The sequence below is a fragment of the Lathyrus oleraceus genome, chromosome 4 (genome assembly GCF_024323335.1).
Source record: "Lathyrus oleraceus cultivar Zhongwan6 chromosome 4, CAAS_Psat_ZW6_1.0, whole genome shotgun sequence".
Classification (NCBI taxonomy): Eukaryota; Viridiplantae; Streptophyta; class Magnoliopsida; order Fabales; family Fabaceae; genus Lathyrus; species Lathyrus oleraceus.
Window position 1 is genome coordinate 117,258,917 of NC_066582.1, and position 12,354 is coordinate 117,271,270.

The window sequence follows — 12,354 nt, forward strand, 5'->3', positions numbered from 1 at the left end:
GTTTTAAAGATAGAATGAGGGGATGAGAAAAGAGTTTATTATTTACATTTTGTGTTTGATAAGACTTTCGGTCTCATGCCTACCTACCAACATAAATGAGGGATCAAAACCTTGTAGTTCGTGGTAAAAATTTCAAATATGGGTAGATTGATTTGAACAAAAGCTTAAAGATCGTTTGTTATCAATGGGAGAATACTCAACAAAACATCCACCGATTAATGGGGGCTTTACAACATTAAAAAGGGAAAGCTCCAACTTGGATTAAATCTACAATTATTCCACTAATCCCTAATAAATAGAAAGTCTTACACTCAACATATCATGGAATGAGAGAATTACATCTCAACCAAGGATAACTCAAATATAAATGCCTTCTTTTGAAAATTTAAAAGGAAAATCGCACAAAATGGCCAAAATAATTAGATGAGATTGTTAGTTATTTTTTGTATTTTGAAAATAAAGTCAATATGATTAAGTCTTTTTACAAGTTTGATTAAGAAAATAGTTTGAAAATCAATGGCATAGGGTCAAGGTTTCTACTCATTAAAATAAGTCTAAGTTGAAAAACAACAAGCAAAGAAGTTTTTGAAAATGCGAGGGAGATTTTGAAATTACAGAACAAAGAGGTGGAGGTAAAAAGGCTATCTTAGACAAGATTTAAAAGTTTAGAGTTGAAAAGATATAACCTATGGGAAGCATATATAAGACAATAGTGTCAGATAGAAACTTAATTCCTTTGGATTGTCAAGCAAACAATAAAGCCATAATCATCCAAGCAATTAATAATAAACCGAATGGTATCAAATAAAGATAACCAAACATCCAAGCTATCACTCCAAAGCAAGCAATATTCAATGGTCTTTATGTGTATCGGATGAAAAATCCCTTGTAACGCACTCAAAGAGAAAACATCAAATAATAACAATAAGATCACAATCACAATTCAGACAAAGAGAAAGAGTGTATCAGATAAACTCAGAGGAGTGTCTCAAGCTTGTATCAGATGACTGATATTGGTCATGTTTTAGTCTCAAATTAATGGTATTGGCTAAGTTTTTATTCCATAGCTCATGGATGTTTCCTACTCTAAGTTCATAGGTCCAAATCAAGTCACAGACAGAGATCCAACAGTCCACCAATGTGTTTTTTAATGTTTTTGTATTTATTAGGTGCTTTAAGGTTCTAAGACCACAAACAAAATAAGATCACAAGCACGAATATATCACAAGCACAAAATATAATGGCTTAAGTGAGCAAAATGAAAATGAATGAAACATAAACATAGGCCCAAGTGGGTAAAGACAAAATATGATATGAGATGCTAAAATAAAAGTATAAAGTAAATAACAAGAAATAAAAGCATGAAGTAAATGGCACTAAAGTAAAGTTAATAAGATGTTAGTAAATGTTAGTGAAAGAAGTAAAGATGTTTTAGTCACTTTTTGGAGAACACTTAACTATCCACTCACAAGCATGAAAACATGAACCTATACATCATTTATAAGAAGGACTCCAACTTGGATAAAATTAACAAGTATGCCACTAGTTCTCACAAATGGAAGAGGAGCAAAATTTTCACACAATTCCATAAGGAATAGGAGACTTAGAATCTCACTTATAAAAATTCCATTGCCTTTGGGACAAATTTAGCGTTATGTTAAGCAATCGTAATTGGACTTATGAATAAGTCACAACTATCTGAGACCGGTCAATAATAATGTTGGTGTTAATGCATGCTAGAGACAAGGTATCCAAGACCAAGCTCCTAAAGCATACCACACACAAAAATAAGAGGGGATGGTCATATCTAAATCAAGCTCATTGATGAATCAACTAACTATTGATCCATGAGAAGTCATTGGCCAAGAAATGATTGGGGAAGAAATGAGATCAATATGGAGAGATGAAATGAAAGGGATCCCAAATTGGTCAAGGGATGAACCTTCCTTGATCAATAACATTCATTCATATTGAGGGATGAAGTTTAAATTTCATCAACCCCCTAAATCCAATGGTATTGACCAAGTCAAGGTCCAATTCAACCAAGAGCAAGGCCAAACATAAGTAAGGTCAACACAAAGTCAATACAAAAGCTTATCAAAGCATTAGATCAATTAATTTTTTTTAAAACATTTTAAAAATGAAGAAACTAAGTTTTTAAAGATCGAAAACCTAAAAACCCTTCAAAACACCAAAGAAATGTCAAAGGGATTTATCATAGGTCAAACAAGGTCAAAGGACCATTGACTTATTTGTTTGGCATTTTTTAAAAGTCAAAAGTAATTAAAAACTACTTAAAAACTAATTAAAACAAGTTAAAAATCATAAAATTTACCATAAATATCAAACTTAATCCAAAAATTAATTTTAAATCAAAAATGGGAAGAGGAAAATATTAGCAAATTTTTGGTGTTGGTCCTATAATTTTTGGATAAAAAATGAATTTATAATTAATTTTGGAAGAAAAATCTATATAAAAATCATTTTAGAAAATAAAATAAAAGGGAAAAAACCAGAGCCATCAGATCTCCCTCATTAATTGAGGTGGCAGATCTGATGGCCACAAGCGCGAGTTCCACATGTGCTTCAGTCAATGCACTCACACGCGTGGTAATCAAAAGCAATGGCCAGGATTAGAAGATGGGAAAGAGATCCAAGGGTGAGGGACTTGCCACCACACCACCGGAGCCCTAGCTCCGGTCATCTTCTCCGGTGAGGGTCATCGGACTGTCCAAACCAAAGTTGCACATAAATTCATGGATCATACATCAATTTAAAGAGAAAATTGTAAGGATCGTGAACATGACCTCCAATTCTTCCATCTCTCACTCTATAGTTAGAAAAGTGGAGATGAAAATCGAGGTGTCCAACATAAGTTGCTTTGATTCAAGATCCAAACAACTCATTCACATTGCCTACATTGGTAGGACTTTTGTCAGAAACTTTTGAGCTTGATTCTTGATGTAATTCTAAGTGATTTCTCCTCCTCCTGCTTGCAGAAGTTCAATGGAATAGAAATGGGAAGGAACCTTTGGAGTTTTTCCTCACAAACTATAGTTGAACAAAAACTCAATTTCAAAGAAATATTGAAGGTGTTCTCTGTTCTGAGGTTATGGTAATGGTTGGCAAATCTTGGGCATGGTTCTCCTTTGATTCTGAGCTAATGCACTTTGATTTATAGGCCAAGGCAATGTTATGTGCACCTTTCAAATTTTGGATAAAAATGAATAAACCTTGGTGCATGGGCAGGCCCAATTCATGATGGAAATCCACTCTAATTCGTGCTAAATGGTTGCCTAACTCATCACATGAAGCCATGCAAATTTGTACATGTTTGGAGTTTGAAACTTGGTAAATCAAGAAATGAACATAACTCATGCGCAAGTCCTCAAATTCTCATCCAAATGAAGTGATCTTGGACTCTTTGGAAAGCTATCATCATAAGGAACAACTTTGATGTTGGGAATTTTTAAATTTGAATCTTGGAACATGGAGAAAGTTGGGCTTGAAGTTGGAAGAATCAACCATACTTAGAAATGTTTCTAAGTTATAAGTCAAATGACCTCTCTTTCCACCTTGAATAACTTTTTATGTGAGCTTCAAATGAACTTGGCTCCTTATACAAAGTTGTATCCATTTCAATTATATTAAATTTGACCAAAAATTTGGCAGCAGTTTTAGTTTTGATGATGGAGTTATAGATTTTAGAAGTTGAGGAAATTTGCTTGTTCAATGGTGGGGACCAAAATGGACCTATAATGTTTCCTCTTGGTACATGACTTTTCAAGTAGAATTTGATCTTTCTCAAATAATAAAGGTTGAATGATGCATCTTGAAATTAATCATGAAATTTGGATCATATTCATATCATAAAAATTGAGGAAGTTATGGTTCTTGAAAGTTGACCTTCTATCTAGGGCACAAACAAAATGACCTATAATATTTCACCATAAAAAATGACTTTCCAAGAAAAATTAGCTCTTGATTCCAACATGAAAGATGTTTGTAATTGCATAAAGAGTAACTTTTATCTTGTAACCATTTTCATATGATACAAATTGTAGGATATAGGGTCTAGGAAACCCTAGATTTGACCAATTGACTTTTCTGGTCAGACTCCTTCAACCAACTTGAAAACTTGAAGTTCCTTTGCTCTTAGGGGATCATGGAGGATATTATATGCTTGTGATGATGTAAAATGAAGTATTACTTGATATATTTTACCAATTGTTGAAGAAACTTACTAAGGAAGGCAAACAACATACCCAGATGAATTAAGGCTTCCTTGACAAACAAGCTTCAAACTCTTGATGAAATCTTGATCAAAATGACATAAAGAACATGGGGATTGTCATACCCCGATTTTGCTCCTGAATTTTTTATGTTTGTTTGGCATGCTTGGCCTAACCTTACTTTGGTTTTATGTGAGGATTGGTTTTTGATCCAGAGTCATGGTGTTGTGATCGTGGATACATCTATGGTTTGGGTCATCTGAACAACCAAGTTTCTTGTGTTTCTAGCCACTTGCCAGCCAAGTTATTGGTCCATGGATACTATGTCAAAACCCTGACCTTATGGTCTCATTTCATGGCTTTGTTCATGTACATTATCAGTCAAGGTATTTTCTAAAAGTCAAACATGCAAGTCATAAGACAAAACAATTTGGAAACCAACTTCAAACCTTTTTGTCAATCCATTTCATCCATTTTAAGCCAGTACATTTGATTCCATACAAGAAAAATATAAAAAAAAAAACACTTTGACCAATTGTTGACTTTGGTCAACGGTTGACTTTTTGGTCAACTTTGACCAAAGTCAACTTGATTTCTTTTCTATCTTAAACCACCAATTGTCCAATCCTAGTCCTAATCCCATTTTACAACTCCGTCTTGATTTTGTTTTGGCCATTTGTACATGATCTTCAATGCCATCATGCCATGAATTTAGTTTGAGCCAATAAGCCTAGCAAAATAAAGCCATGTTGCAACGTAGAGGCAATGTTGGTAAGCACTTGTAGAACCATTGGCAAGTCAGGACATCCTATGAAACTCCACATCAAGGCAATGCACTGGAGTCAAAGTCAAGACAAGTTGCAACCATTCTGCAACATGAATACAGGGCTGTAGAAGTACAAGAAACAAAGAGCACTAATTCAGAAAAAATTCAAACCATTACAAGCTAAACTACACCAGATGAAAAGCAAAGGCTAAAAAGAAGAAAAGACTCCAAATACTTCAAACAGACAGTAGCCTGAGAGACCAGATACCACCCAATCTAGCGATGGAGCTGAACCGAAAATATAAGAGAACCGCAATAGACTCCGGAATTCTGCAGCACAACACCAGGAAAGAAAGTCCACTGTTGCGAGATCTTGATCACAGCTGAAAACCCGAATGAACTCCAACAGACGAAACGCAAAAGAAGACCGATCATCTCCCTGAGCACCTGAACTTTAAAGACGCTCCAAATACAACTGCACACAATGAAACTGAACTGCAATTGCCTGCCAACTGCAAAAGAGAGAAAAACGGACAACAACAAACCTACATCATGGCCTTGCAGTCCATCAAAACATTGGTATCTTGTACACTATGCATCACCGCATCATGCTGTAATGATCCAAAATAAGACCACATCAAAGCAGTGAATTTGCATGACTTGCTACCATGTTGAGCATCCAATGCATTAGCTATACCTGCAGAACAAGGACAGGTCAGAACATCCTATGCACCTATGCAAACCATGGCCAAAATGCACAGACAACACTCCACTCCCCAGTTTGTGAAAATGAGTATAAAACCTTTCAAATTTTACAAGGAAGAAAGGTGATCCGAGAGTAGCAGCTGCTGATACTGTGCCCTCTCATCGTTTAAATGCAGACTCTTGATACCTCTGAGAGTTGAATCCAAATTCCATGTGTTTCTCGGGTCCGAAGAAGCCGTCCAAGGAAAAATATCCCGTCTCTTATGAAATTCCATCCAACTGGCATGGTTGAAGCTGCAAAATTAAGCAATGATGCCGTTAGCGGTCATGGTACTGACACTGATAGTGAGATTCAGGAGAAAGTCTCAAAGCCAAGTTCCATGCCTGTGAAGATTCATCAGCTGTCTACTTCTGAATTTGGAAAAGAGAAGCAATGTGTGATAATTGGCACAACTGAATCAAGGCAGGAATTGAGACCAAATAAGATCGATCCACCTAGTCATACTGCAGAGAGCAACATGGTAACTGTTCCCACTACTAAAGGTGGAATGAGGAGGAAACATCATCGAGCATGGACCCTTGCCGAGGTAACGAAATTGATTGAAGGTGTGTCACGTTGTGGACCAGGGAGGTGGTCTGAGATCAAACGGCGATCCTTTTCCTCATACTCACATCGTACCTCTGTTGATCTCAAGGACAAGTGGAGGAATTTGCTCAAAGCTAGCTTCGCCCATACACCTGCAGATGAGGGGATGAATTCACGAAAGCATGGTACTGCTCCGATTCCTGAGCATATTTTAGTTCGTGTAAGAGATCTTGCAGCGATGAATTCTCAGGTTCCTCCACATTTCAGCTCAAGCAAGTTAACAACTGGTGCAGCTAGTGTGCATGGAGATAGATTGGGGTACTTGTAGTGTTGTAAATATTATTGAAACCGTTGCAGGAGCACCGGGTGCAGAAACCTCTTACGAGGCTCATAGATCTGATGTTCCTTATTCGCGATACGATTGTGATGTTGAATTGAATTCGAATCATCGTGATTTGCCGGCGGTTGATAAGCACATTGATGTTTCCGAAGAAGAAGGATGGTTCACCATTCCGTGCAGGGAACTTCCTGAAAACTGGAATCATGAGCCAGATATACAATCATTGCGCTCTCTTGACCGTTCCTTTTTTTTCCCGGCTGAACAAGTTCATATCTTGGCATGCTTGTCTGCATGTAAGCAGGATACACAGATTACCACTCCATTTGAAGTTGCTGCAATGACAAGTAAGAATGGCCAAGGTCAAAGCCCCGAGAAAGAAAGTTGAAGCTTGAAATGCTGACTGCAGTTGCAAATGAAAGTAACACCTACGAGATAGTGACAGAATTATGTGAATATGCTGCAAATGTTGACATCCCAATTGCAAGGGAATCTATTCGGGCTGTTGGAAAGATAGCATTGCAGCAGTATGATGTCAACGCTATTGTTGATCGACTTCTACAGTTTCTGGAGATGAAAAGGACTATGTTACATCTGAAGCTCTGGTGCTTGTGAAAGATCTTCTAAGAAAATATCCTCAATGAAGTCAGGATTGTATTGCTGTTGTTGGGAATATCAGTAGCAACATTGTCCAAGAACCTAAGGCTAAGGCAGCTCTCATATGGATGTTAGGGGAATATTCTAAGGAGATGCATGATGCTCCTCTCCCACCGTGATCCCAATGAGCATCCTTCTCTCGGTAGTATAAAGCAAACTTCTGCTACAACAGGAAACCAAGTCAAAGAGCACTCTACAGCATTGTAGGATCAATTTTGAGCCTACCATGAACCTTGTAGAACCGAAACCAAGGCTCCATTTTTTTTCACTGCGGTAAAACAAAAAAAAACACAAGTTAATTAGCCAACAGTAAAATTCAAATTTCAGAAATTACCCAAAACAGAGTTAAGACAGAAATGAAGAAGAAAAAGTGTGGTTCAGATTACCTTTTTCAAGTCCAATCATCAAAATAGGCACTCCAATTCTGAGCACCAAAAAAAGCACTTCTGAATTTTTTTGCTTCTTTGAGCTTCTGAGTACCAATTGAAACCCTAACCTGTGGGCATAAAAGGAGAAGGAGAGAAATCAGAGGGAGAGAAAAAAAATTTGAGGAGGCGGAGAGGAAAAACGGCAAAGAGATTTTCAAATACAAAAACCCTAAATCCCAAATCGAAACCTACCTGGATCGGAGAGGCGAAAGAGTGAAGTTTTGGCTTCATCGTTCATCGTTACTACCAAATCGCTACCGGAGGTAAACTTCAGATTCCTTTAAGCTGTGGGTTTTATGCATTTTGGAATAAGGTTGAGGACGCGAGAGAGAGGGTTGAGCGCGAGATTAGGTGAGCGATTGAGAGAGATTGGAGATTGAGAGAGCGGTGAGGGAGCGATTTTCACTGAAGGTTGGGAGAGAGCTTGCTGGTAGTGATTTAGAGAGGAGAGGACGCGAAAGAGAGGGATTTCGTGAGGCCTTTGTTTTTTTTATTTTTCTTTTATTTAATTTAATTTGTTTTTTTTTAACAGAGATACAAAAACCATAAAAAATGTTTATTTTGTTTTTTATTTTAAATCTTTTTATTTTTTAGCCCGGTTCATATATTTAACCTAGTATCAGAGTAGTAGATGATCATAAGTGGTCTGGTGGAGAAGGGTGGTATCATAGTCTTGAGTGGGGTGGGTTCAATACTCATGTGTAGCATTTTTCTTAGTATTTTTCTTTTAGCATTTTATTTCCTTCTAGTATTTTATTTCTTTTAACATTTTTTTTGTCATGTTTATGCTTTATTATTTTTCATAGTTTCATTATCATAGATTTGTTGTCTATTAAGTTCATCATGCATGCAAAACCATTTTAAAACTATAAAAATCATATTTTTTCTCGATTTAATATCGAGCCCATTTTTACACCCTTGTAAGTCGATTGCTTTTTAAGTATCGCCATCAACCTCACATAGCTTACTCTTGGGCTTTCTTACAATGAGCCGGTTCCCTTACACTTACACTCATGCGTTGTTTAATGCTTATTCATTTCATTTCTTTGATTATTTGATTTGATTATATACTTGTTTATATTTTACTTGTTTGATTAACTGTTGCCTACTTGTATGATGTATGAGGCATATATTTATATTGTTTGATTGCCATGACAACCCCCATTCATAACAAATGTATCCCCCTCCCATGAAATGTATAATATTCTTTCATTCTTTATTCATCTGTTAATACAAGAAATAAAATGAACACCCGATAACCATTTCAAAACAAGACCAAAACCTCGATCCAACGTCGAGTAATCATTTTTCAAAACCTAACAGAACCAGCACGTATTCATCCACCCTTTGTAAGTCGATTGCTTTATGCATCGCCATCAACCTTGTAAGCCGATTGCTTTATGCATCGCCATCAACCTTGTAAGTCGATTGCTTCGTGCATCGCCATCTACCTTTATCCCTAACACTTCTCCTCGCTCCTTTCGTCGATTCTTGTTCCGATTAGGTAGCACCCATTAGATAGAACCCTTTGTATGATAACATAGGTAGAATTCCCATATTCTTTGCATGCTAACCTTAGGTAGATATTCCCATTTGTAAATCCTAACACTTAAGTACATATTGCATGACAACACTAGGGCAGAGCTTCCCCCACTTCTAGACCTTTCCGAGCGTCTCCGATCCTGTGGCATGTAATCCGTTCTGTTGCAAAGAGGTAACTGCCTAAGACTCGATTCAGCGAGCTGCGACACCTACTGCTAGGACGCGAACACATCGCCCGCTCTCCTTTGACACAACTGGTGTCCTCCTTTGTAAGTCCATATTCAGATGGCAACCCCTATGTAGGGGAACTACATCGCCCTGATCCTTGTTCCAGACGAGGTATGTAGGCAGGAGATCGTGCGAGATCTCTCCGGGCACCCTTTTCTTTTTTTGCGTGTGTTTTGTTTGACAGCTATCAGGCTCGAGTTCCCGACTCCCTGTTAGTCGGTGTGTTCATCCTTTCCCCTATGTAGGGGAACTACATCGCCCTGATCCTTGTTCCAGACGAGGTATGTAGGCAGGAGATCGTGCGAGATCTCTCCGGGCACCCTTTTCTTTTTTTGCGTGTGTTTTGTTTGACAGCTATCAGGCTCAAGTTCCCGACTCCCTGTTAGTCTGTGTGTTCATCCTTTCCCCTATGTAGGGGAACTACGTTGCCCTGATCCTCATACCAGATGAGGTACGTAGGCAGGAGATCGTGCGAGATCTCTCCGGGCACTCTTTTCCTTTTTTTTGTGTGTTTGCTTGACAGCTAGCAGGCTCGAGTACCAGACTCCCTGTTAGCTTGTTCGTTCAACTTTGTTGTTGCTTCTAACGATTCAGCGTCCGGTTAAACCCTTTGTGTGTGTAGGAGTCTGACATAAGTCCAGCGATTGGCAGTTGGTTTCCTGTGTGTGTTTGTTGGTTCGGAGTCCGATGTAAGTCCAGCGATTGGCATTCGGTTTCCATGTTTGCCTGTTTGTGTGGAGTCTGACATAAGTCCAGCGATTGGCAGTCGGTTTCCTGCGTGTGTTTGTTTGGCGTCCCTATGTAGCCGAACTACGGCAACTCTGATTCTCATGTTCAGATGAGATACGTAGGCACAAGATGCGATGTCTTGCCGAGTTTGACTAACAACTAACAACTAATCCTTGTTTGCTTTTGCCCTCGTTGCGATCCTTTCTCTCGCCCTCGTTGCGATCGAGACCTTCCCTTCCTCTTGCCCTAGTTGCAATCGAGACCCTTATTCCCGTAGTTAGTTTGAACTACGTTTTGCTCTGATTCTCATTCTCGATGAGATACGTAGGCATAAGACGCGATGTCTTAGCGAGCACACTCCTCTTTAACCCATAGGTAGCCGAGCTACGAAGACTCTGATTCTCATTCCAGATGAGATACGTATGCAGTGGATGTGATATCTGTGCGAGTCATTTTTCTCTTGACCCTTTTAGTAAATAGTACATTAGATAAACACACACCCTTTAGACAAGAAACAACAAGAGTGGATCCCGTAGAGTACTACGGATGCGTAGGGGTGCTAATACCTTCCCTTCGCATAACCGACTCCCGAACCCAAGATTTGGTTGCGAGACCTTGTCTTTTCCTTTCCTCTCTTCAGGTTTACTTCGAGCGTTTCCTTTCCCTCCTTTGGGATAAATAACGCACGGTGGCGACTCTTCTGTCTTTTCTTTCTCGCCGGTTGTTTTTTCGCATACCGTATTTTTCGGGTTGCGACAGCTGGCGACTCTGCTGGGGACCCGGTTTCCCTAAGCGAGTCCCTCCTAGCTTTTGTAGGTTTCTTGTTTGTTGGATGTTTATTCTTTTGTACAGTTATTTATTTTCAGCATTTACCTGCTTTACCTTGTTGCATTCATGTACATATGCTTGCTGTATCTGTGGGTTGTTTGTTTGTTGGGTTGGGACTGTTCTATGAGAGATAAGCCCACTACCCAGGCTTGAGTGTACACATAGGTGTTAGAGTGGATAGTCGTGAGGCTTGCGTGGTATGTTGCTACGTTAAGTCGTTCATGAGACCCACATTCCAGACGAGGTTTCTGTTGGATATATTTTGTCCTATGGGTGTTCCATAACGACAGATATTCCTTTAGAAATCGTCGACTCTGGTGACCATTTCCCGAGAACTCAGTCGAGGCCTCTCCTCCGAGACGCGTTTATGTTAGCTCTGGTGGGCGCATTCTCGCTGCTCAATCCGAGGACCCCGAGACTGGGAACTTGCTTTAGGATATCCTGTTGAGGGGAGTCAGCAGAGGTCTTTTATCCCGTAATAATGCCAAACCTTCAGTGGTAAACGTATTATTCTCGACTGAAGGGCTGAAGCTGACAAACTTCTGTTCTTAGAACCTACCAGTGAGGGGAGGGTTTGATCTCTACAGATACGATTTCTGCCAGTGGTGCTGTGATGGTGACTTTGGTTCAGCCAAATTTATGGACATTTATTTCTGGGACGTCGGAGTTCTGTCCGTGGTTTATCAATGGGTTCCGTTTATTTCGGATCCCCGGGTTGAATTTGAAAGTACCTGTTCAGAGGATCTGACTGTCATCCGTTCAGTGGATGTTCCTGTGATGATAATGATGTAATCTCCAGTTCCGTTTATTTCGGAACTCCACAAGTCGGATTTATGGTGACTCGGTTCTCCAGATTTGGGTTCAGATGCCAGTTGATCAGATTGACTTTGGGTTTCAGATGGTTGTGATCAGAGTTCAAGCCGAAGCTTCGGATCCTGTGTGCCGAGATGCACAGCCTGCCAGTCTTGGCTCCATCATTTGCATCATAGCATGTTTATTTTCCAAAAAATAATAATGCATGAAAAAAGTTAACTCGCATGTGCATATCCTTTTCAGGATCATTCATGATAAAATAGCATCCGCATCATATGCATATCATGCACATATCATCCTTGCATTGCAGACATGCTTGGGAGAGACTTCTCACTCTGGGTTTTGACTGAGACTGGATTGTTGATCATCGTCCGCACCGCAACCAGATTGAATCATCAGAGGAGTATGGATCAAGTCCAAGCTGAGTTGGCTGAGATGAGGGCAGAACATGGCCCAGTTCATGACCATGATGCAAGGAGTTGTTCAGGGGCAAGAGGAGCTGC